This window comes from Equus quagga, chromosome 16 (assembly GCF_021613505.1).
Source record: "Equus quagga isolate Etosha38 chromosome 16, UCLA_HA_Equagga_1.0, whole genome shotgun sequence".
NCBI classification, from domain to species: domain Eukaryota; kingdom Metazoa; phylum Chordata; class Mammalia; order Perissodactyla; family Equidae; genus Equus; species Equus quagga.
Window position 1 is genome coordinate 61,287,566 of NC_060282.1, and position 25,988 is coordinate 61,313,553.

The 25,988-nt window shown below is 35.8% G+C and overlaps 1 protein-coding gene across 1 annotated transcript in view; it reads left to right on the forward strand.

The window, feature by feature from the left end:
• NKAIN3 (sodium/potassium transporting ATPase interacting 3) overlaps positions 1–25,988 on the forward strand; it is a 597,560-nt gene that overhangs the window by 141,059 nt on the left and 430,513 nt on the right. The window lies entirely within an intron of this gene.

The following is a 25,988-nucleotide window of genomic DNA, read 5'->3' on the forward strand; positions in this document are numbered from 1 at the left end:
TGGTAATATTCTACTAAAGCTGCCAAACTTTATTCCTTCTTTAATGTGGATGAAAAGATGTTATATTCCAGATCTTATAAAAATTATAGATGAATATCTAATCTAGGAGCAGTAAAGAATTCATAAACTGGAGATAAAGACAATATATATGTAGTAGTCACAGATTCAAGGGGCCAAGGATGCACCATTATTTTTTTAAAATGTTAAACTTCAGAATTCAAGTCGCTATTCCCTTTGATGCAGACAATTTGATTTATTTATCAGAAGTTTAATTACTTTTGAGTAAGACTGGCAAGTTCAGCAATTTTCCATCAATTCTAGGTTTAAACTCAACCAGTTCTGAGTTCTCATCCCCTGCTACCACCCTCCCCCCACCCCACACACATAAATACTTCTTCCTCCAATGGCGTCTGAATTCCAATGTGGAGTTAAGAGACTTGAAACTGGATCATGGCCTTTGGGAAGAGGGACATCTGGTCTGTGGTCATTCTCCATCCTCTTCTGACATTCAGAATGGTATTTTGGAGCTGCTTATCTTTGCTAATCTATGTCTATCTTTATTGCATCCGCTGCTGGAGACAGCTCATGGAATCCAGACACATCTACACACCTGTTGGAGTCATGGACACTTCCCTACATTCTCTGAGACTACGGAAAGTTTGGAAGATTGTTTTAGGTCCTCTCTGCCTGGACATGTCTGGCCATTTCTTCTGTTATACTGGTGCTTCACTATTCTGCTTTTGGAGTCTTTCCTAGGAAGCTTGCTGTTTTAGTCTTCACCCAGAAATCAAACATAGGTCTCATCACCCATCAGACACTTCTTCTGCAAAAGGAAAATCTATGTAGGGCTCCTTTAAATGCCTACCATACACTGGGACATTTCCCAGAGGAGTGATAAGAGGTCCCTCCTCAAAAGTCTCCGCCATTAACTAAATCTCCTGCCTGCCTATACTCAGCTGCCTGCTTGTATCAGTTATCTGTTGCTGTGTAACAAACCATCCCAAAGTAGTGGCTCAAAACAACCACCATTTATTTGCCTATAATTAAGCCATCTGGGCTTGTTTTCTGCTGGCCTTACCTGAGGTTATTTTAGTGACTCTGGTTATCTGTAGCCTCAAGCAGGCTGGCTGACCCAAGATGACTTTACTAACGCATCTGGTGCCTCAGTTGGGGTGGCTGGAACAGCTCAGGCTGGGCTATATCTCTCTCTCACACACTCCCCAGCAGTGTAGCTCAGCTGCTTTTCATGGCCACTCGGGGATCCAAAAGAGTGAAAACTGAAGCTTCTAGGCCATTTACAAAGCACTGTGTAGCAATCTACAAGCAAGCCATAAAATGAGCTCAGATTCAGGAGAGGGGAAATGGCATCCGCCTCTTGATGTGAGGAGGGGAATGAACTTACAGGGAGGAGAAAAATTGATACAGACTACCCCGCTGCTGGCAGAGCTTTATGTCCTTCTGAGCAAGAAAAGAGGTTCTTATGTCAACATGAATTCTCAACCACCCTAAGACCTTCATGTTCTTAATATTTTGGAGATTCAAAATAGTGAATTTTATTTCTGGGTCTTGAGACTTACTTTACATCAAAAGTTAAAATTTGCTTGCATTTGCATTCTCTGAGGAACTACGCCTTATTATCAAGGTCTAATTTGAATAGTAAAAGGGCCTTGGGAATAAGAGGGGGCAAATTTTATAAACAAAGTTAAATAAATTTTCTGTTAATATTTTAAAATACTACTCCACTTACCTATTTTGGGTTAATTTCTTTATGATGTGGTACATTTACCATCTTCCTGTTCTTAATAAAATGCTTACTTTAGAAAAAAGATGCATTAATTGAAAGATTGCTGGAATTTCACTTGTCACTGCAAGAGCCATCTTTGAAACCTTAGATTATAAGAGAAGTCAAAATGTGTAATGATGTCCCTGTTAGAGAAGATTGCTCTGTGATTCCAGCAGCAGATCTCTGGTTACCAGAAAGCCCACTCACATTTGCTCAGCCCCACCTTGACTGCGGCTCCTGCTGTGGGTTTCATTTTGGATGAAGAGCCTGAAGAAGCTTGAGGCAGCAGGTGGTGTATCTGAAGGAAATCACAGAGACTCTAATTTCATTGCACTCTCCGAACTTAGAGTGTAAGCATTTTGAATTGAGCAACTGACACATGCAACCTACAAACATAATCTGAAATAATATCACTACAGATTAAGCTAATTTACCTGCTGTCTCCTTTCTTTCTAATGGAGGAGAATGATTGGAATTAAATCTGTATGTAATAGAGAACTAATAGTGTGATGTGTGGTAGGGAGAGGAAATACGCTTATACTGAAAACGGTAAAATTCCGTGGAATAAGTCTGTGCTGTCCAACATAGTTGCCACTAGCCGCACGTGGCTATGAGGCCTTGAAATGTAACTAGTGAGACAGAGGGACTGAATTTTTAATTTTGCCTGATCTTAATTATCTTAATTTAAATTTAAAAACAACCAGTATAAAATATTTTTCCATTAAGCATAATTTTAGTGTTTTGGTTGGACTATATCTCGCTTTAATAAGTGAAAATTTAGTACCCAAATTGAGATAAAATGCATATCAGAATTTAAAGACTTGATGTGAAAAAAAGAATGGAAACGAACCCATTAGTAATTTTTATGCTGATTACATATTGAAATGGTAAGATTTTGGAAATACTGAGTTAAATAAAGTATATTATTAAAATTTTCACCTGTTTCTTTTTACTGTTTAATGTTCCTTTGAGGAAATTTAAAATGACATATGTGGCTCACCTTGTATTTCTGTCGAACAGCACTAGTTAAAACTCCAACGACATTTATTTGTCCTGGATATAAATTATGCTTTAAAAATAGAAATCTCACTTTTTGTTTTATTATCTTAGGGTATAAATTATATTTTGATTTGATATTAGGAACAACTTATTGAGAACCTACTTAATATCAAGTCCTCTGGGAAGTGTTGGAAATGTGTTACCTCTGTCAGATAAATTTTATCATTCCAATTTTACAGATGAGGAAAGTGTTGGTCATACACATCAAGAAAGATTTCATTGCAATAAAAGGGAGAGCACAGATTCAAACCAAGGTTTGTCTGACTCCAGAATTTGCCAGACTTACTTTTCTTGGTTACAATTCTTCAATTAATCCATAGTGTGTACATTTAGCACAGTATTCATTCAACGCTGTGCTGGATGCTCTTGGTAAAACCATGTGCAGATTTGAAGGACTGGTATTCCAGGCAGAGGGAACAGATAATGCAAAGGTGCTGAAGCTCCCATGGGTGAACTGGGTTGAAGGAAGAGGAAGACGGCCAGTGGCTCAAGAATTTTGAGCAAAGGGAAGTGAAGTTGGCAGGGACTTGATTATGTAAGGCCAAGGCTGTATTTAATTCTAAATGACCCATGTCCTTGAGGGGTGTTGACCAGAGGAATGACATAACGGATCTTCATTTTTAAATGACTGCTCTGGTTTGTTTATAAAGAATCAGTATAAAGAATCAATATGGGAGTCAGAAAGCCCAGTTAGGAGGTGTTTTTGACATTGTCAGGTGTGAGCTTGAGGACGAAATAGTAGCTTAAGAATACGTTTTGGAAGTAAAATAAACAGAATCTGCTAATGATAATTATTAAACAATTTTATATTGTTTTTTTTAAAGTGTCTTTCTGAAAATTTAATTCCTGGTCTTATTGGATTGGGCATTTCAATGTCTATTTCTAAAGGCTACATGATGTGTACAGTATATAGAATTAAGGACACATGAGAGATACAGGAATATGTCAGATGCTTTGGCAAGAAATCTCAACAAAATAAAAAAACTATTAGGAATCTGGGCTGGATCTGGGATGAAGATATGGAGTCTAAAGATGTACCATCAATCATTCACCAATTATTATTTTGGATATACCATGCCAGACGCTGAGCTAGGAATGCAAATGCAATGGTGAATAAGAAAACAAAGAGAGTTCCTTCTGTCATGGAACATTTAGTCTGCAGTTGGGGTGACTTCAGGGAATTCTGTGTCTGGTGCACGTAGGGCTCTCTTGGATTTTGTATTTTCTTATCTACTTGTTGAGATGGGGCAGCGGGTGATGGTGGGTAGGAATCCTCCAGTTTCATAATGCAGGCCAGTGTTCTCTCCTGGTTTAGATGTTTCTGAATTAGTCCTCTGCTTGCTGAGTAGAATAGCAGGAAAGGAAGTGTTGGTGGTGACTCTTACCACTTCCTACAGTGAGACGGGGCCAGTGTAACATCAACAGTTAACCCAGTGAAATCTTGCATTTACTCAGTCAATAGATGAATTAGTGTTAGTTTTTGCACGTAGTAATTCCTTGGTTAATTTTTTGTTATAATTTTGCTTGCACATGTTTTAATAAAAGGATAGTTTAACAAATAGATATTTTAACATCCACCTTCAAACTGTGTATTTATTTCCTCTTTTCATATTACTCACTTGAGTTGTAGAATTATCAAATTTTTTTATATCTTTCCTGAAGTATAATTGATGATAATCTTCTATTGTAAGTGTACAGTTCAATTTCTTTGGGATATCTATACAGTTGTGCAACCATCCTGGCGATCAAGATTTGGAACTCTTCCATCACACCAAAAAGTTTCCTTCTGACTCTTTCCAGTTAATACCCGCACGTACCTCAGGCCTAAGCAACCACTGATCTGCTTGTTCTCTCTATAGCTCAGCATTTTCTAGACATTCCTACAAATAAGTCATTATAGGATATAGTCTTTTACGTGCAGCTTATTTCCTTTAGCATGATATTTTGGAGATTCATTCATGTTGTAGGTACAGTAAGTCATTATTTTTTAGTAATGAGTGTTATTCCGCTGTATGGATATACCATTTTGTTTCTCTGTTCACCCCATGATGGACATTTGGGCTGTTTCCTGTTTGGGGCTGTTATGAATGATACTACTGTATTTATTCACATTCAAGTCTTTATGTGATCATTCATTTTCATATCTCATCAATAGACACCTAAGGAGTGGAATTTCTCAGTTATATGGTAAGTGAATGGTTAACTTTTTTTAAAAAAACTGCTAAACTGCATTACCAATTGGCTGTACCAACCAGCAGGTATGTGAGGTTTCCACATCATCGCATGTAATTTCCCTAATGCAAATGATGTTGAGTATTTTTCATGTTTGTTTTGAATCCATGTATCTTCATTTGTGAAGTGTTGTTCAAATATTTTGTGCATTTTTTAAATTGATTTGTTTGTCTTATTATTAGTTTTAAGAGTTTGTTTGTATTCTGGATATAAGCCCTTTGTCAAATGTATGTTTTGCAAATATTTTCTCCCAATATTTGGCTTGCCTTTTCATTTTATTAATGGAGTAATTTGATGACCAAAATATTTTAGTGTAATTTTAATAAAGTCTAATTTTCAGGGTTTATATTTTATGGTTGGTGCTTTTTATTTCTCATATTTTAAAAATTGACTAACTAGAGGTTATTAAGGTTTTCTCCTAACTTTTCTTCTAAACTTTTTTCAGTTTTCACTCTTATAGTTGGGTTGATAATCAATTTTGTATTGCTTTTTATGCATAGTATGAGCAAAGGGTCAAATTTCGTTTTTTTAAGGAGATATCCAGGGATTTAACACCACTTATTAAACAGACAATCTTTACACTATTGAATTTCCTTGGCATCTTTGTTGGAAATCAGCTTACAATATAATAATTCTGGGTATATATCCGAATTCACAATTATTTTCCATTGTTCTGTGTGTCTGTTTTTGTACCAGTCCCATACTTTCTTCATTAATGTGTTTTTATTATAAATCTTAAATATCAGCTAATTTGACTTTTTGTTTTTTTAATTTATTTTAAAAATTATTGGGGCTACTCTAGGTCCCTTGCCTTTTAATTCAAATACTGGAATTAGCTTGTCAAATTCTTTTGTAAAGACTGCTAGGATTTTTATCCTGACTGCGTTGAATTTATAGTTTAATTTTAGAAGAATTGATCTCTTAACAACAGTGAATTTTCATGAAAATGGTATATATCTCCATTTAGATATATCTTCTTTAATTTCTTTCAGCTATGTTTTGTACTTTTCACTTCACAGGCATTGCACAACTTGGTTAAATTAATTCCTAAGAATTTTACTTTTTATGGAGTTTGGTGTCATGAATCAAACTTTTATTTCATTTTCAGGTTGTTCATTGCTAGTGTAAAAAAATAAAGTTGATTTTTGCATTTTGATCTTGTATCCTGAGACTTTATCAAACTCGTTAGTTTTAGTAGCTTTTTAAATGGATTACTTAGGATAGTCTACATGCATTCTACATACACACCCTGGCATATGCAAATGAATACATTGTAGTTTCTTCTATTGTAACCAGTCTATCTTTCGTTTGTTTATTTTTCCCTTGGCTATACTGGCTAGAAGTGGAGAAGGGGGACATCATTGTCTTTTTCCCAATTTCAGGAGAAAGCATTCTGGTTTTCACTGTTGAATATGATGTCAGCTCCGTGTGTATCATAGATATCCTTTATCAGGTTGAAGAAGTTTCCTTCTGTCCCTAATTTGCTGAGAATTATTCTTATCATGAATGGTGTTGAATCTTGTGAAATGCTTTTTCTTCTATTAAAATGATCATACAGTTTTCCCCTTTGTTATATTTAGATGATGTAGTATATTAATTAACCTTTGGATTAAAACCAACTTTGTGTCCCAGGGACAAATTTACACTTGTCTTTGGTGAGTTATCATTTATATATGTGTCTGTTTGTGTGTATATATATATATTTGGACTTATAGATATATATATGTTTATATATATTATATATATATTTGGACTTAAATGTGGTGAATTCTAGAACATCATGTTCAATTATAATAAAGATATTCATCCTAAATTCTGGATACACATACTTTTGATAGAACACTATGCATAAATTAGTGCTTACTGAAAAACCTTAATAATCTTTCAGTGTACTATTATTATTTCCCTTTTAGAAGCTGAGAGAACTGAGCTTAGAGAAGTGCCAACTGCCCAGTTCTTATATGACTAAGCCATAACCTGGTCCCTAGACCTGTTCTCTCCTTATATGGATCAATGTTGTTCAAGACAATTCAATGAAAAGCTTGAGTTTTCCTTAAAAAGACAATTTGCATTGGAATATGAATGAATTTAAAGGAATTAATTCTCAGACATCCCTCTACTTAAAGGACAGGGTATTTCCTGGGCACCTCTTAGTTTAAGATACTAACGTGTTTATTATACAATTTCCAATTCACTTATTTGCTTAAGCAGTGGTGGCTCCCACTTTATATCAGAATACATTTGATATGTATCAGATTTCTACTATCTAATCTTCTATTTTAGCCCTGCTTACTCTATTCTGCAAGAAACTAAGCCAAATCAGTTTACACTTTACTGCCAGAGCCAGTCCTTGATTCATTTTGTCCCTGTGACTTTTCTTGTGTTGATTATCATTAGGAAAATATCTATCTACCATTTCAGAGAACCTTCTTAACATGACCTTGTTTCCTGGGCACCAGGTTAGAGTGATTTTCTTTGGCATTTTTTATGCTGAGTGATGGTGATGTTTAAACAGCTTTAACCTTGGTTTATCATTCAGACAGAGAGGATGGAGCCCTTGAAAAGGCAGTGATATATATATATATATATATGTATGTATGTGCACACAGTTTTTAGCTATCAGATGTTGTGCACGACAGATGTCCACTAAATATTATTTGAGGCATTGAAATTTTTGGCGTATTCTTTGGGGTATTCTAGAGGAATCATCATCTTAAAACTCCCAGCTCAGAAATGACATTTCTATTACCAGTGATTTCCTTCCCAATCTTTAAGATTTTAGAGTTTCATAGGGACGCCATTGGCCTTGCTGCTCTAAAGATACTGATCTTTGCTATCATCCTCATGTGTAATTAGAGTAGAAAATAAAATTTATCATCCCATCTGTACCTTTAATTACCTATCTTCTTTAAAAAAAAGCTTCTAAAATTCACATTTTGTTGTTTTTCAGAGCAAAGATATGATAGTATTGGAGTTATTTTGTTTAAGTTAAAGCATTTCTATCTTGAAGTATGTGCTGCTTGTTTCCTCAGGAGCATAAACCACTCTGCAGGCAATAACTCATTTAGATCTTCAAATTCTGCAGAGGGTTGTAGGTGATAAGTAGTATATCCAATTTACAGGGGGGACAATTGAAATAGAGCGATGTGGCGAATTGCTCTGAGTCACAGAGCGCAGCTATAATGGAACTCAGAATGGAATCCAGGTCTCTTGACTCCCAATTAGTTCTCTGTCCACTGCATCACTCTACCTGCCCCCTCAGTCCTTGGAAAATAGATGATAAATTTTATATAAAGCTAACTCTCAGTTACCTACAGTTTATAGTAGACATCTACAGATCCTGGTTTACATTCATATCATTGCTCTCTAGTTGGTTATGAGGTGTCTTCCAGCATCCTTCGGGTCAGCTGTCTCATTGCTGCTATGGCAAAGGCAGAAAAAAAGGCACAAAGGAGTGGTGGGAGTAAAAAGATCTTACATGTGGGAAACACATAACCTAAACAGTTTTGGGAAACAGTGATATGTGGAGTTGGATGGTGAGGATTACACTGCCCTCTATTTGTGCAGATGGATGCAAATTGAAATGGCATTCCATACTTACATATCGTTTTCCGCATATGACCCTGGAAATTAAGTAAACATAAGGTCAAATCTAAACCCCAGAATAAGCAAGCGATGTTTGCAGCTGGAGCTTTCACAGCTCTGCAGGGTTACTGCCCTTCCAAATGAACAGGCAGATTTCATGTGAACTTTTGAATCTCTAATATCAAGGGTATGACAAAACTGAGGGTATATGACAGTAAATTAAAGATTTCCAGACAAGAATGGTGACAATTAAAACAAATATATCAAAAGGTTCAATAGGGAGATTATTTCAAATGCTTAAATTTCACATAAGTAGTCATGGTGCCTTGGAAAAATAAACTGAAGCGTGTTCACGATTAGCAGAATGAGCTGTTGCTATTCTGTCTTTATTATTATCTTTATTTTGATTTCTTAGTGATTTCTAATGTATCTTCTTGAATATCAGAGTTGATTGTGCTGTTTAAGAAATTATAGTCACAACTTATATGGGATAAAGCTACTAAATTTTATTTTTATTAATTTATTTTGGGGGAGGAAGATTAGCCCTGAGCTAACATCTGCCGCCAATCCTCCGCTTTTTGCTGAGGAAGATTGGCCCTCAGCTAACATCTGTGCCCATCTTCCTCTACTTTATGTGTGGGACACCTGCCACAGCATGGCTTAACAAGCTGTGCATAGGTCTGTGCCTGGGATCCAACCAGTGAACCCCAGACCACCGAAGCGGAGCAAGCAAACTTAACTGCTACACCACCGGGCTGGCCCCTAAGCTTTATTTTTTTGTTACTATTACTGGGGATATTTCAATTATTTTTTTCAAACATTAAGATAAACTTATGATATGAAATATATTCATTTCTGATATTTATTTAGACAAGTGATAATTGTATGCAAAGGACAAAATAGAGAGTATGGTAAGTCTTGAAGAAAATGTAAATAACTTATGTCATCTCTGACATGGCCTTCTCCTAAGATTCTTGATGCTTGGGAATGTACGAGTCTCATTAACTGCTGTTTCCCAGCATCTCGGACAGCGTCTTGTGCATAGTCAGCTCTCATTCGATATCTGCTGACTGTCGAAATGAATGACATAGAAAATCTGGATTTCAGTGGCTTGAAGAATGCAAGGGAGGTGAAGAAATGGAAGGACTAGGCATAGAAGATGCTTCAAATACAGAGGAAATCAGAACTGTCTCATAGATGAAGGAATTTTTTATAGCATGATTAAAAGCTGCGAGAAAGTGGAGCCAGGGATGAAACAAGAGACAGAAGAATGATAAATAAGACAAGGTTGCTGAACAGATAAGAGGGGATGGGGCACAAAGCAGAAGCAGTGAGTTAGTCTCGCTGAGAGAAGGAACTCCTGTTCATTCAGGAGTGAAGGGAAAAGGGGAGATCGTAATTAAGGCTGGTCAGTTGAGAGAGTTCCTGTATGGCGGCTGCTATATCTTCTACAAATTGCTCTTCTGCGGAGAGTGACTGGAAGTCGGAAGGCCCAGGAGTGGAGAAGATCGAGGAGTGGGTCCAGAGATGGCTCACGGAACCACCACATCAAGGGGGTCATTCCACAGTCACTGAAATCGCCAAGGTGATGGCAAGACTTGAGTGGAGAGGGAGGCTAGAGACTGGTAGTAGAGTTGTCAGTAAATGTGGAAAATGACAGGGCATGTATACAACAAAGATGAGGAAAGTGGTATAGCCATGTGGCATAATTATATGCAAACTCAAACACATTAAATAGTTGATAAGATCAGATCATAAACCAACAAAAACACAAACTAAACTAACAACTGTAATAAACCTGGCTTTACATTTTCTTAATTGTAAATATTTGTCTTTTTAGTCTACTTCTTCTTATATAAGGGTAAGTATGCGAGAAAAATATACCACAGGAATATTTCTAAATGTGCAATAGTTTGCTCTCAAATTAGAAAGGGCATATAAGCTATAGTTATTTGCACAAATCTGAAATAAAGATTTTTAAAAGTATAGATTTGTTAATGTAAGCACCGACTATATTTCTGTTTATGTGGCATTTATACTAAATAAACTATTTTGCGCATGTACCCTGAATGTTGTACCAGAATTCACATTTCATTGTTTATCTAAAGCCCTTTATGAAATGCAATAACACATCTTAATATTGAAAGCCATTTTGGTACTCTTTTTAATAACTGTGATATTATCTTGGTAAATATAGATTCAAGTTGATTATTTCTCTTTCAACTATTTAGGGAAATAAATGAAGAAAAAATCATAGACATTTTCTGTATTTTCAAGTGTGATTTAATTAATTCTCAGAGCTACTAAACTAGAAATAGAAGAAATTACTTCAAAGTTTACAAATCTGCTAGGTCAGTAGAGTAAACAAAAGTTTTACAGGAATCCCAGAAATACCTACATTCCACTGAACTCAAGTTCTTGAATCCTTAGAGAACTATATTTGCATTTTTGCATAGCTAATTTTGATAATGTGAAAATATTTTGCATTGATAAGGACTTTTATTAATGCAAAACAGACTTCTGCCCTAGTTTGAGGTGGCTTTAATATTAATAACAATATGCCTGAGATTATGCCACATTTCAGTGTCAGTAAAATTGGTGGGTGGAACAAAATGTGAATAAATTATTCACATACAAACAAGAACATCCTTGTTTTTCAAAAGCTGGTCATTGGGGAATCACAGCTATAGGTGAGATAAAAGACTGAACAGGATACAGCTGCAAAAGGAAAAGGACATCAATGTTAATTTTGCCAGTATTGCACATTGCTAACTTGTATGTGGGCATCATTAATATGGAATCAGTTTGCAAAGTTAAATTTCATAGACTTGTAAATAAATGAATTACAAGTAGTAAAGTCTAACATCCAAATGTCAATTTCATCCCCCTCTATTCTATTGAGTAAATGTTCAGCCATTTCCTACTACATGCAGGTGCTGTGCAAAGTGCTGATGGTATAAACGAGTGCAGGACCCTGCTGATGGCTACAGGGGGAAGAGCTTATGGCTGACTTCTACCCCCTAACATACAGTCTCATTACCTTTCAGCAAACTTGGTTTACAAACTGACTATGAAGAAAAGAATCCAATTATTTGATCAATGTCCTTGTAAAGATGGGCAAAAATGGTTATAAATACAATCCAAAAATTTAAGTTGTCTGAATCAATTGTTTACAGATTCTCAAATCTTAGTTTTGATTTTATTTTGAAATAATCATGCTCTCACTGCTCGATATGCCTATGACCACAGCACCTTTCACCTAGTAGGATTTCTGTGAATATTTTTGAATCAGGAAAAAAAGTGAAGAATGGAGCGACATTATATATTTATATTCCAAAATGTTCAGCTCAGAGAAATACATGTTGTATTGGAAAAGAATACAAAGTAAAAATATGAAAAAATAAAAATATGCAAGAATAAAAGATAAGTCCTGAAAATCCTGCTAGAAGGACTGAATGGTCCGAAAGAGTCATGCCAGGGTTCTTTTCTGAAATACAATTTAGCACGTCTGAATTACATTCCCCCTGAATAAAAGGGTAAAAATAATACTGAATACTTTCCATAGAGGCAAAATATAAAAATTAGGACTAATTCATAACTGAAATAGTCTTATCAGCAAAAAAAAATGTATTTCTAAGCTTTATGAAAAGAAATGAAAGAAAAAATACATATAAAGAAAGATTTCCATTTAATTTGCCACTCACTTCTCTCACAGCATTGAGTCACTATATCATTCATTCAGGGGAGTGATATACTGTAAGTCTTGAACATACACTTCTGTACATTCACAGGAACCCCCCACTCATCACTAACCCTTTCTACCCCTAACCCATAGCATCATTCATGAGGTTACATTTTCAATGTTCATTAAAATGTAGTTGAATTGCAACTGGGTGAATTCAAGTTCCAAGCTTTTGTCGCTACTATAATACCACTTCCCTATTTAAAACCTGTCTAGTGCTCTCTGTTCCCTCAAGATATACTTCTAACAAGGGTTATATGGCCCTGGGTGATGTGCCCTCCAGCATCGAATCTGATTTCTCTGTGTCTAGCCCCAAAACAGCCAGGCTGCTGCCCCTCTTTCAATGCCTCCAACAGGCTCAGCTCCCTCTTACTTCTGGGCCTTGATGTTTCATAGTCCATCTTCATAGACAACATTCCCCCACTCTCCATCCAGCTGATTCCATCTGCTCTTCTTGTTTCAGTTTACACTTTACTTTCTTAGGGAGAAAATAAGAAGATCCTGAGATGTGAGGGCAGGTATGATATCTTTCTTATTTACTTTGGAATCCCCAGCAGTCACATTCTTACTAGCCAATATTAGTTATTCATTCATTCATGCATTCACTTATTCATTCAACAAATGTATATGGAGCATCTCCTAAAAGTTAGACATTGCTGTAGGCATGGGGAACACAGTAGTAATTTACATAAAGTCCCTTCTTCATGGATGTAGGAAGGAAGGTAAACAGTCAAGACATAAGATAATTTCAGAAAGTGATAAATGTTGTCAAGAAAATAAATCAAGAAGGTGATAAGATGCTCACAGGCTTTAATTTGAGTTGATATTGAAATATGTAAAGAAGATAGCCATGTGATGCTCTGAAGACAGAGCATTCTGGTAAGAGGTAATAACATGTGTAAAGGGCCTGAGACAGATAGCTAAGCATAGTCAAAGGACAAAAGCAAGGCTAGAATCAGAGTGACTGAAGTGTGGAATGACAGGTCATGAGGACTGTGAGTGGGCAGGAGTCAGTTCAAGTGGGATGTTGTAGGTCATGGTACAGTGTTTTGATTTCATATGTATTGCTTTCATAAACCCATGGAGAATTTTGAGCATGATCTGCTTTATGCTTTAATAAAATCACTCTTGTATTACTTAGAGAATGAAAAATAGGGAGATAAAAGTGGAAGCAGAGAAGCTGGGAAGAAGGCTCCTATAGGCAAGAGACAATGAGAGTATTGGAGTAGGGTTTAGTAACAAGAAATGACTGCATTCAGGATCTCTCTGGGGAGAGAGAATTGGAAAGACTTTCTAACAGACTGAAGGGGAAGGGTGATAGAAAAAAGGATTCTATAAATACTTGTTTAATTGGATTTTGTTTTTTGAATTAAAGAGTCATGCAAAAAGAAAAACTTCTGTTTTAGAATTTTGCAAAGATATTTCACTAGCAATAGTTATATTTGCAATAATTATAAGAGAGATGTTAATGCTTGAAACTTTCAAGCACACATGATATAAATGTCTCCTAAAACCTACTAGTATACAGCTCTGCCTGTGGGAATCTCTCCAGAATTATCATGAATCAATCAGTATTTGTTAGTATTTATTAAGAATAAAGACTCTGAAATTAAACTGCCTAGGTTTGTAACCTGGCTTTGCCCCTTAATAGTTTTGTAAAGTTAGGCAAATTATATAACATCTCTTTGCCTCTTCCCTCATCTCTAAAATGGAGATAATAGTAGAAACTTTTTCCATACATTACTGTAAAAATCAAAAGAGTTCATATATATAAATCACTTAGAACCCTGGCATATAATTAGTGTCAAAATGTTAGTTATTTTATTATTGTCTACCCTGGGCAGAACGCTGGTGACTTGTAGTGAGCTTATGAAAAAATAAATCTTTTCTACCTTCAAGTCAATGTCTATACTGCTTATCAAATGTTGGTACCATAAGAGCAGGTGACATTGCCAGACTTTTACATCAAGATCTGTGTCACAGGTAGGAGATCTTCTCCCAGCAGCTGCTCTAGTCCTGTCTCCTAATTCTTCGGCAGCTGTCCTAAATATCTTCATTCCCCTTACTCTTCAACATGGAGATAGCCCTAGAATGGAGTGGATAGAGAAAGCAACTTTAGAATGGCTCCAAAAATGTGCCCTTGATAAAATGGAAACTCTGTGAAACTCCTTGAAGTGTAGGGTCATAAAGAAACCAAACAGAGGCATTAATTAGTCATAACTTTACTTTAAGCAAATACCACCGTGAAAATGAGAGGATGTATTCTTTTACTCTATTGACGTCATAAGCCATGTGGTCTCATGTCAGAGACGTGCCCTTGATGAAAATTATGTAGCCCAACCACCAAAAGCAAATGACAAAATAGCAAATATTTGGGTTTTTTAAGAAAATGTTTTCGTTTTTGTTCTCATTTAAGTTGTTTTCACCTCACACTTCATGTCTCTCCCCTTAATTACCTCTTCAGAATAAACTTCTTCCCCAGTCTGGTTTTGTATGCTTCTTGTTCTTTATTCCCTTACTCTTTCTTCTTGATTCTGAACACAAACTTCAAGAGAATAATTCCAGTAGTGGTTGAACTTTTCTTAGAAGTTGTGAAAGGAGAAGAAACTAAAGTCATGTTCCTTTTTCATGGACAAGAAGAGAGAAAGGCAAGGAAAAGTAATATGTAAATTTATTATTTATTTGTTGCTTCTGTAACCACTATTACCCCAAAACTTAGTGGCTTAAAACAAGACACATTTATGATCTCAAATGGTGGGTCAGGAATCTTTCATTGTCTTTCACTAGGCTGCAAACATGATGTCACCCAGGGCTAAGGTCTCATCTGAAGGCTTATAAGAGACAGATCTATTTCCAAACTCATGTGGCTGTTGGCAGAGTTTCAGTTTCTCAAGGGCTGTTGGACACTGGGACTCAGTTACTAATTGACTCTTGGCTCGAGGCCACCGTCAGATCCTTGCCATGTGGGCCTTCCAACATAGCAGCTTTCTTCATCAATACTATCAAGGGAGAATCTTCTAGGAAGACAGAAGTCTCAGTCTTCTGTATCCTAATCGCAGAAGTGATAACCCATCACTTTTGCCTTATTCTTTTGGTTAGAAGCAAGTTGCTAGGCTAGCCTACAGTCAAGGAGAGAGGATTATGCAAATCTATGAATCCCAGGAGGCTGGGATCTTTGGGGGCCATCTTAGAGTCTGAATGCCACAATGAATAATTTTTGTTTGGTCACAGAAGTATAAGAATTCTCCAATTTCTTTTTTCTTTCCTAAAAGTACTCTCAAACCTTAGATTTGGCTTTCTTTCTTTATTACATGTGGTATATATGTCTGCTATGGCCTCAGTTATTTCTCTCAGTTTCATTTCTGGCTGGGTTGTCTGCTGATTTTTTCTATCCCCATGTTAATTAGCTCATGGCTGCTCCCAGGCTACATTTGCATATTCCCTCATGCCTCTAAAGTAATAATATAAATCAGATTACTAATAGGCATTTGGCTAAAAGATGCTAATAAAATTATATATTTTAGTCTTTTAAAACTCTTTCACCTGTTATTCTGAATTGCAGAGCACCCAACTTTACCTTCCACATATCCAGGCCGCTCCCATCTCTCTGCCATTTCTCTTGTGCTTGTCCCCAGCTATATCCTCCGCTCTTTCCTCCCTGCCTTAATCTTGCTTATGTTTTAAGTCTAAATTCAGGTGTTCTTGATGAGTCTTTGTACTTTAATAAGTACACTTATTTCTCCCTTCTTTTAACTAAGTATTAATAATTTATACCATACAAATTATCACTTGACTATAAATTATTTTGAACCAGCATCCCATTGTTTGAAATTTATGAGTCTCCTTTCTCCAATAAGTTCTTTAATCGATATTGCTCACTACAGCATACCCAAGGATGATTTATCTTAGTCACCACAAATGTTTAATGAAATATTCTTCCAAAGTCATTCTTAGGGAAGTCATGCCTCATACTTAATCTCTATCCTCAATGCCTACCCCTTGGCTGAGTACATTGAAGTATCCAATAAATGCTTTTTGACCTGATATGGGCAACTATTAAATATTTAAAGACATGTAAATAACTTCATTGAAAATATTTTCAACATCTTAAAATGGAGAAGGCTGCACCTCAGTAGAATTAATGTCTGCTGTAATATGTGAACCATGTGTGAGCTCTTAAGGGGAACCCTACATAAATTTAAGAAATACATAAAATTTATATGATGCTTAGGATTTGTTTTCCAAACACAGAAAAACAAAATTGTGAGTTGCTCAGGTATAAGGTATAAAGCTAAAGCTTTCTCTCCCATAAAAAGAAAAATAGGATACTTTAGTCACTCTTACTTAAAAATAATATCAATTTACATTCTTAGGCTATTGTTCTCTAATTTCTGGGCTCTAAACTTCGCTGAAACGCTGGCCTTATGATAGAACCTGTAGTTATGATGTTAAAGCATTATATTAAAAATATCATATTTACACACATTGAGATGCCATTTGTAGTATTTTTATTTAGATTTAAGAAAATATTTTAGTGAATTTCCACTGATTTAGACAAAGATCTCTAAGCACATAAGTATTTAAGAATTTTCTTCTTCCTACTATTTATTTCTGTCTCTACTTCTACATCTGAAAAGGAGAATTGTATTCTTCTCAAATTTATATGTAATCATGCAAATAATATAGACTATTTTATTGTTCCGTATGTATTTTCCTGGGAAAACGTTAATGAAAAATATTCATTTAGAATAAATTCCGAGTGATATTCCAATTATTTTTAGTTGTGAATAAGATTCATTTTCCTTTATCATACTTCAGTGAATCACATTGCTGATGCTGTAATCACTGACTGTCTTAGTCCATTCAGTCTACTATAGCAAAAATACCACAAACTAGGTAGCTTATAAACCACAGAAATTTATTTCTCACAGTTCTAGAGGCGGAAGTCCAAGATCAAGCTGCTGGCAGATTGCGTGTCTGGTGAGAGCCCACTTCCTGTTTCATAGACGGCACTTTTTCTCTGTGCCCTCATATGATGGAAAAGGGTAGCGAACTTAGTGGGGTTTCTTTTATAAGAGCACTAACCCTATGCATGAGGGCTCCACCCTCATAATTTAAGCACCTCGCAAGGGCCTCACCTCCTAATGCCATCACTTTGGGGGTTAGGATTTCAACCATATGAATTTTGGGGGTGCACATTCAGACCATAGCATTGACTAAGTTAGAATATTTATAATAAACCAGACATTTGACGATGAATAATTTGCAACAATTTTTCTGTGCAGGATACCATTGGAAAGAAGATTTTTAAATATTTATTTTTACTGATTTTCCAAATAGTACATGAATATTGTAGAAACTAGGAAATAATAGGAGACATTAATAGAGAAGAAATAAAAAGCACCAATAGTATCCCCACTCAGAGATAAATATATTAATATTTTTGTATATTACTCCCTTTTTCTATACGCAAATGCATGTGTGCCTTTTTCTACTTTCAGATAACTTGGGATCATAGCATATACAAAATTTTTTTTTATTAACTTAGCATCACCTTGAATTTATTATCTAACAATAGATAGTTTTCAAAAATATAATGTGTAGTGGGTACATTATAGTCTATCATATTTATGTACCATAGGCTATCATCTTTTAAAAATATTTTGATTGTTTCCCATTTTTTTATATGAGGAAACTGAACACAAGATTTTGAAGATAATTGTAGGTATACATCATATTGAATTGACACTTCAAATATTTTCTTAGCTATTCTTACTTATTTGTTCTCCTAGATTTGTTTGGTCAGATTTTTTAACAGCCAATTTACTTTTGAGTGGGATTGTATTAAAATGTTAAACTAACTTTGGAAGAGTTGGTTGATTTGTACTGTTCCACCTTTTTGTTTACAAGCATGGGGTCTATACTGTATTCGAATCTTCTTTAATGTCTTAATAAAGTCTTGTAGCTTTTTAAATGTAAATCAAGCATTTTTCTTTCACAGTAATTTTTAATATTTTACATTTTTATTACTGTTGGAATGAAATCTTTCTTCCAATGTAGCTGTAGCAGGAAACGCTATAGGTTATTATGCATCCATCTTTCACATGACACTTTACTGAACTGTCATGTTCATTGAAATAGTTTCTCAATCGTCTTGATTACACATTCTGTCTTTCCCTTTAAAGAAACTAGATCTCTTAATTCTGTTACATGCCTTAAAATATTGGCCAGAACTCCCAAAAAAGTGATAAATAGTTACGGCAATACCCATCCTCCAAACTTTGCCCTTAGTTTTGATGGGAATCTCTAATATTTCACAGATTTCTGTGTGCCATCCTCAGTGTTCTGAGTCAGTAGATCTGATGCGTATAAAAGGTAGTGAAAAGGAACTAAATAATGTAGAAGTGAAAAACCTATTGGCTTGATCAGTCACTCTAATTAACTAAGTAGTGTTTATAAATCTAAAAATAAATTTTTTTTTATCACTTTTGGAGCAAAAGTTTCCATCCTCCCCTCAACAAAAGTATAAAACTGGAAAGTCTTTAGCATTGCATTTTGACAATGCAAAGACAAGAAGAATGAGAAGTTTTGCTAAGCTGTATTAAAGATTAAAGATGTATTTAACATTTGGAATTAGAATTTACAGGGTGGCTATGTTTCAGTTTATGGAAGTTGATGAGCAGGTAGTTTTATTCAAAGGACATTGTACATTTCAGATACACAGTGTATCTCTATATATCTTCAAAACCAGGAAAATATGGTATGGAAAAAGAATTTTCTGTGTTTAAATATGTATATTTTATAATAAACTTGAGTCGAATGATCTTTTTATTCATACTCTGAAAAATTATTCATACAAAGATTTAAACTATAAAAAATTAAAATGCTCATGACTCTCTTTCCTGGTTATATTGAGAGTTAAATAAGCTCTGAAGTGTTGCTATCATTCCACTAGTAGTGAGGATCCAGCTATCGCTCAGTCTTAAATGTGTGAGTGTTTTTCATATCAAGAGAGGATCCATAGATCAATGAATTCCACAGCATCGTTTTAAAACTTTGTTCCTTCAATTAAATTTTAGTCAACAAGAGCTAAATAAATTGAAACTAATGCTGAAACTTGATTTTTCTAATCCCTAAACACATTGAAGGAGAAATCTAAAGTATAAAGTTTAAATCAAGACTGTTCAAAGAGTTTTGGCTATGCTTATTTTCTTAATGAAATAAAATATGCAGTTATCTCAGAGTAAATGTGCATTTTATTAAGTGGAAATATGCCACACTAGAGCAATCGCTTCCTATTACTTTGGCATACTTACTTTAAACGCTAAAATAGGAGATGGTGTAATAACCTATGAGTTATTAATGTTGTAACTTCTTATTCTAATAAACTTAGAAATCGTTTGTTTTAAGTATATAGAGAAAAGCTTATTTTCTGTCACTGAGTAAATCAGCAATGACCAAAATCTGAAATAAATATTGATAAAACTTGGGAGTATCTTTTTGTACTTGAATTTGCATATAGGTGTCTCTCGTTTGGGACTTATAAAATTAAGCCAACTGAATCCTGTTTGGGATGAATAAAGACACTCTTCATTTCCCAGGCCTCCCTCCCCAACGATTCCTGACTTCACGGCAGACCATGTTTGGAATATATTGCTTTATTTTGAACTACAGCAAGATTTTCTTTTTAAATATATTACTTCTGTTTCAGTGGACTTTTGTGCATTTTGTGTGAATAGAATCAGCTGCATTGTTAATGAAGCAAATATAGTATGTCGTTTTTAAGACACTTTAAATGAAGCTTTGATTTAGTTTTCTGATAGTTTGTCATTTAAATTGAGGAATGCGGAGGGTGGAGAAAAATTATTCGGTGATAGTATTCTTATGATGCTTTGTTCCAGGGTATAATCGCTTTTTAACAAAATGTGTGGTATGACTATTAGCAGCGATTCTGCTAAGAATTCATGCTAAGAGTTCATGAAAGGAACTCTTAAGATTTGATAAGAGTAGTCAAAGAAACATGAACAATGATTCAATTCTTCTAGTTATTTTCAGCAAACTAGATTCAATTAAGCACAATAAATACTTCTTCAACTGGTCTTACAAAAGTCTTCGCATGATGTGGACATAGCTAAAAAGAACTGTATTTCATGAAATCTCTGATCCTTTCTTTTGGCTGAGGTCCTTAGCCAGCAGTCAGTATTCAGCCATGACGTATGAAATGTTATCTGCTTTCAGTTAGAGGTAACGTGAAAAAAGCAGAGAATGTTAGGAAACAAGTTATAGATGAGTAATATTTTAGCATTAATGACTTGTATATGTTATCAGAGTGGAAATTTGAAGACTCACGAGGAGTTTACCCAGAACACTTTGAAGCCAACCATGGCAGTGAGCAGTGTTTGTATATAGTGTAGTTGTTAGGATCAGCTGTTTTGGATCTCGCAGATTGTCAACTGAAACTCAAACAAATATCTGACCTCTCTAGAGCCCAGTTTACTGATCTGTGAATTAGGAATTATTTAGAAATACCTATTTCTGCCTCTTAGCCTTGTGAAGCTTGAGATGATGGATAGATGTGTGTGTGTGTGTGTGTGTTTATGGGAGAGAGAGAGAGATCAGAAGAGTCTGGATGGTGTTATCATCACCATCAACATGGTTAACTTTATACAGTTATAAAGGAGTTGAACATCTTCGCCAGGCTTGTTTTTATTTTCTAACGTAGTGATTAATGATACATAAAGCGCTAATACAATATTCTAATATTAACTCTATCCAGAGTCTACTCTTCCAACACCTTTCATTTTTTATTGTAGGTTATATCACAGATGATTCAAACCTCAGTTTTGCAGTGAGGCATTTGTTGATGTTTATGTATATTCTTCAAAGACATTTTGATTATAATCTCTAAAATATGGAAACTCCCTTCCTTTTACTGGTACAAATGTCTCCGTATAATAATTTTATTAAGAATTATTATTTTTTGTACCCTTGAGGAGGTGAGTCCCCTTTCCTCCATCCCCTTGTTCCTGCATCTCAGACCTTGATCCTATGATGGAGCTGCTTTCTAGGAGCAGTCTGGAGCTCATATGGCCTTCTGCTTGACTCTTCACCCTCCAGAAAGCCACAATTCATGCCCACCAGGGATTCGCTAGCTGTGTTGAGACCGTGTTCCAAACTCACGATTGCTTCTCTCCCATTTTGTGAGGGTGAGGGGGCCTTAGACGCTTTCTCTTGCATCACTGTCTTCTTCCATCTCTTAGGCTTTCCCTTTCTTTTATCCTCCAAAGGTATTTTTTCTCTTTTTTCTCTAGGTGGTCCTCCAATGTGCCTGCCTTTAGACATTTTCCTTTTATAAGAATTCTCAGCCTTTTCTTCCCAGAAAGCAGAGCTTGACAAAAAGGGCTGATGGCTAATATTTTATTAGGGGAAACAATTCAGAAAGAATGAATGAAGAGGAGGAGGAGGGAAGGAGAGAAGGAGAGAGAGCCAGTAGCGATCTGATTTTGTGTTTATTTAAAATTATATTTTGTTCATCAGTGATTTTTTCATTAATTCTGAGTTTTGTTTAAAAAATGCCTTGACATATTCTTTATATTTGGTACCGAGATTTTGAGGTCTCCTCAAATTTTTTATCCAAAGCAAGTGCCTCACCCACCTCACCCCAGTTCCAGCCCCGTGTATGAGCTGCATTATCAAGCTGGCTGCCAACAATTGAAACTGTCTGATCTGGGAACTATCTTCCTCAAGATGTACAGACTGAATTTTTGGACCATCCACCACTGAGGAGTAAGGAGGAAGAACGTATCAATCATCTTCCATTTCCATTTGTTTATATTTTATTCCATGGATTATTATCTCCTCTGCACTTCAAGGTTGTACATGTTTGAGCATGGGAGGTGAGAGACACATACCTGGGAAGAAGATGAGGCATGGCCTAGTTATGCCTACATGAAGACGATCAGAAGTCATACAAGCTGGAACAAGGGGCAGGTGAGGCAGAGAAGACGTGAAATGGTGATGAAGACGTATCTGATACAATCTCTCCTTGGCACCATTCAGCCTCTTAAGTCCCCTTCATTGTATCTGTTCTCATAATGTAATGAGAAAAAGTAAATGGCCCTCAGTTCTTTCCCAAAAGAGTCCAATCAGTCAAAGAATTTTCTTTAAGCTAGTACCAAATGCACCATCGGAAAAGTTTAATGTAAGTGGGCTAGTGAAATTAGCTATAGTCTCTGTTTCCATAGCTGATGATGACGCTGTAATTGACATTTATTATCTTCCTTCTCCACCACACTTTGGAGATTTCCCTCACTCTTAAACATCACTTTGGCTGGTCCAGGCAACTTGCTTGGTGGGACGATCTAAACCTTCATCTCAGAGTTGTCAAATGTCCCTTCTTCTTTCTGCTGCTTCCGTTTCTTTGGTATTTGGAGGTCATAGTTACTACATTCTCTAATTTACTCTCAAACCTAGACATGGAAGTTTCAAGAGATGTCCTACTGAGTCTCTTGAGTATCAGACTTACTCTTCCCTGCTCCCCTTGTACCCTGACTCTTTCTGATAATCGTGAATGTTTACCTCCACCAGTGCAGCTACTCCTTTATTTGCTGCAGATCCACTGGCACCAAGAGCACTGTGTGAACCAGGGGAGGTTGCAGCTTTGAGTTCAATGGTACCTTTAATATGTTCCCTTGCAGAAACATTTGCCTACTGGGATTTACAATCTCTAACCCTGCATAGCCTAAGGCTGCAAGGATGGGGAGTATGTGGTCTATAAGTGGGTTACTGGGAGTGACGATAAAAGCGTCAATCCTACTCAGTCTCTTGGCTTCAGGACCCAGGTTTAGCTAATGGAGACATACGAGTATATATTAACCATTGATTCAATAAATGTACTGCATCCTGGAGGTCAGCGCATTGACCCCACAAGGTATTGGTTTTAAGCTTGTAGTTGAGACTTTGTCCGGCCATTCCACCAGTCTCTTAAGCTAACTGCTTGTAGGTAACTGGGTACATGAATCCCATGTGCATGCCATGATTGGTACACTTCCTTCTTTTTAAAATGGGTCCCTTCAAACGAGGCAATGCTTTGTGCAATACCACATTGACAGTTCATGTACATATTTGGAAAGTCCTGCTACCAGAGGCTGTACACCCAGGGAAGAACTCTGGAAGAGTTGTTACAAATCACCACTCTCCAGGGTGGAAGAGGTCTGATGTAACTGATCTGCCGATAAATGGTCATGTGGTATTCCCAACTAATGGTGTTAAAGAGAGGCCTTAGTGTACGTTCTGGCTGCTAATAGATTGGGCATTTGGCAGTGGCAGTCTAGATCAGTCTTGTAGGGAGAGAGTCTGTGCTATTATGTTTATTTATACCCATGATTGATAGGCATCTGCATTAAGTTTTTAGAGATATTGCTAATTTCCTAGTTAAAGAATATGATGAAGTCATCACTCTAGTCTTATGCAGATAATAAAGAACTACAGAAAACTAAGATATGTGAAGTTCTTTTGTTTTGGGGCAAAATGTTATATAGTAAGGCTGTATATTCTGTTTACTTTAATGTTGAATGAAATACAATTAAATTAAATATTTAAGGAAATAAGATTTTTAAAAATGTCCTTTTATGGTAAGAATTCTTTCTCAACTCTGTGCTGTCTTTCCTATTAAAACAATGTGGTTTAAATGAACAACACTTTAATTAATTTTTAAGATCATGAGTCTTTCCCTTGGTATGACTATGAAACATCATAACAAATTTGGAATGTAAAAAGTATTCTGAATGCAAGGTCAAGTAAATAAAGTCCCAAGTAACTCTGAGAAGAGTTTAAGAACATAATATTAGCTATCCAGATTTAGTTGACACTTTGGCAAAGTCGTACTGTTTTTTTGTTTTGTTTTATTTTGTTTCGGTGTGGAAGATTGGCCCTGGGCTAACATCTGTTGCCAATCTTCCTCTTTTTGCTGAGGAAGATTGTTGCTAAGCTAACGTCTGTGCCAGTCTTCCTCTACTTTGTATGTGGGATGCCACCACAGCATGGCTTGACCAACCATGTTAAGGTATGTGCCCGGGATCCAAACCTGTGAACCCTGAGCCACCAAAGCGGAGCATGCGAAATTAACCAGTACACCACCAGGCCAGCCCCACCAAAGTCTTACTTCATTTTGAGTATCCTATTTTAATAACCTAGAAAATCACAAATGGCAAACATGTGGCACATGGCCCATCATTCCCATTTTGCACTCATGTGAGACATCACTAATCAATCACACACTCTTTCTCATTGAAACTGAATGTTATCTCAGAACTGTTTTCAACACAAGGCTTGAGGCAGCACTTAAAGTTAACTGTAGTTGGTAGAGGTATTAAATTATTTTACATCTCTGACATAGGCAATTCACTACCAACTCTATCATGGGTGGATATATGCTTAAAAATGAAATATTTATTAATTAATTACTATGTTTTATATATTGTGCTAGACAATGAAAATAGAACAACTAAAAAATTGAGATTGTTTTTTGTTCAGAATAGGTAAACTGCCGTTAGAAACAATCCCTGAATCTCAATGACTTCAGCAAATAAAAATTTGTCACTTCTGCAAAGCCCATTGCAGATATTACTGATTGGTTGGCTGAGTGACCCAAGAACACTGTCTCCTTCAGACTTGTGGCTCTTCCATCTCCAGGCTTGCTGAGATGAGAATAAGAGAGAACGTAGGATATTTAACCGTGTCACCCTGGAAGTGACACAAATCACTTACATTTATATCTGTTAGCTAGAAAAAGTCACATGACCCCAGCTAAATGCAAAGAGGCTAGAAAATGTAGTCATTGACTGGACTTCCTCTTCCCAAAGGACATTGAAGGACAGCCTGAATGTTTTAAGATTGTCAATTCTGTGAAAAATAGGCATGGTCCTTTATTTATAGGATTCACCTTTACTGTAAGTTTTATTTCCCATCTGCACTCAGTTTCAAATTCTTCATCTCTAGCAGCATATGTGTCCTTTTAAAAATCTTAGGTCATCTATAAATATATTTATGTACCATTCACATTATAGATATAGATATGCATACATATATGTATATATATACACCCAAATATACACACACACACTTCTGTATATGTAGTATCTAAATTTGAAGCTATTCATCTTTCTCAAATAAACACAAACTTTTTTGCTTCTCTATTCTATCATTGATATTCTTATTCTTCATAGCTTTACCACCATAGAGTTATCTTCCTCTTCCTCATACTCTCCCTACTTAACCAGGTCTAGCCATCCTAGGAATAAATGTTGAGATTATTTTTCAGCAGTGATTTTTTTTTAATACTTTATTTTAATTCCTCCAACTCTCTGTCAATTTGACATGAGCATGTCTTCTCTCAAGAGAACTTCCCATTTCCAGCCAATTCACATATTTTTCACAACTAGCAAATTTAGCTCTCCATGACTTTATCTAACATACATTTTTATATTAAAAATTCCATTTTTATGCTAAAAGTTTTCCTTACTCATTCAATAAATACCCACACCGTCTCCGCTTGTGAAGACATGCAATAGCATGGTGCATTCTATG